We start from the raw sequence: 1,749 nt of genomic DNA, 5'->3' as shown, positions 1-1,749 counted from the left end.
TGTGTAATGCATCCAAAGTACATCCTGCTGCTCTTAGTGCCAGTACTACTTTCCAACATGACACAGGTTCTCACGTCCTTCATGCCATAATGCTAATACGAATAGTCCTATAGGACTATTTAATATTAAATATTACTTCAAATTAGACCTTTAAGGTTCAGAACTCAAACATACCCAGTTCATTTTCCATATCCATGGCTACCTGGTTTAGGTTAATCTTTTTTAGGATGAACAACACAATATTGTTAGAATTGTTCAGGGTGTATGCTTGTACAATTAGGTCTAGAGTGTCGTCAGAATCACTTTTCTCCAGATTGCCCCTTGGGATTTTGCCCAAGTCATTTAAATGGTGCTTGAACTTCTTGAACTGGGCGACTGTGAGCTTTCCCAGAGATTGTCTCAGTATATTCAAGATTGACTCCATCATAGTCTGGTATTTAAAATGAATATGCCATTGTTACATCAATGCATACAGTATGTCAATGGTTCGCATCATACAATTCAATAATATCAAGATTGGAGGGGAGGGGGGCTCACTTGGAGGTTTTCTTTCCTATTTTTTCGTACAGCACTAACTGAGGAACCAACAAAAACATTATTTGCTTCACTTGACAGTAGATGAGATGACATTGGCATATTATAATATATTCTGTAAACAAAGGCACCCATGCATAACTTGTCTTAAAGGTACCAACCTTTGCGCAAACTAACCACATTGTCAGTAAGGAAACAATTAATATAAATACATAAATTGAAAACAATAAACAAGTTTGACGAAGCCTACTCACAATAATAGTTCATGGCAGACTCTTATAAACTGACCGAATAATATGTCAACAACTCCATTTTGCCAGTCTTTCTTGAAGGAGGATTAGCCAGGTGATGCAAATCACCTTTTATATCTTACAGCCCTAGTATGCTAAATTGAACTCGGAAGATCCATTTCCACTTAACCATGAAACGCCTACACTAAACATTGTCTCAAAAGGGTTTTACAATGCCCCAAATCGCTTTAAAAATGGGAATAAATCACCCTGACAGGTAATGACAAAAACATATTGACTCATAAATCTAGATGATGCAGTCAGGCATAACTATGTGCACCATCAACATACGTCATGTACAATGCACAACTAATTATCAAAGTAGGATTCCTAAGCTGTTATCATCATGATATTCACAGCACTTTGAAATTTAGTTTTTTTTTTTTTACATTTTCCCAGAAGTGTTTTGAGAATTGCTTTAAAAAAGCTTAAACTGTTTACCATGTTGTTAGTCGCTTTGGCCAAAAATGCCAAATGTCAGCCAAATGTAATGTCAAAACTGTACAAAGAGGGCATTAGACAACTGCACCCTTGAAAACCTCTAGAAACTTGTAGTTATTCATTACACATGCACAAACATTCGAAAACTTTTGTGTGACCTAACATGCAAATGGGAATTTCTACTCATCTGTGTATTTTTTCATTCATATCTTTTTGCTTTATCTCTATAATTACATATCCTATTTAGGATTAAACCCTAATTCAGTTTCTGCCTCCTGAGTCTTTCTGGTGGACTAAGTAGACATAAAGAACACTGTACCTGATTACCGTGATCCACACGTCTGAGTGTTCTGAATCCTGTAACAATGTGACAGACAATTGTGGAGAAGAGCAATAAAGCAACTGCGACCTCTCTCAGATTTGTACTCTCACATCTGACTTCATCAAGTGAATTCTTATGTTGTAGAAGTCCAGGTTTATATAA

This window comes from Alosa pseudoharengus, unplaced genomic scaffold (genome assembly GCF_046254945.1).
Source record: "Alosa pseudoharengus isolate Yale_2024_CS ecotype anadromous, Long Island Sound unplaced genomic scaffold, YU_APseudo_1.1 YU_APseudo_1.1_scf_3, whole genome shotgun sequence".
In the NCBI taxonomy this organism is placed as follows: Eukaryota; Metazoa; Chordata; class Actinopteri; order Clupeiformes; family Clupeidae; genus Alosa; species Alosa pseudoharengus.
The sequence above is the reverse complement of the archived record's forward strand: the minus strand, read 5'-3'. Positions refer to the sequence as shown.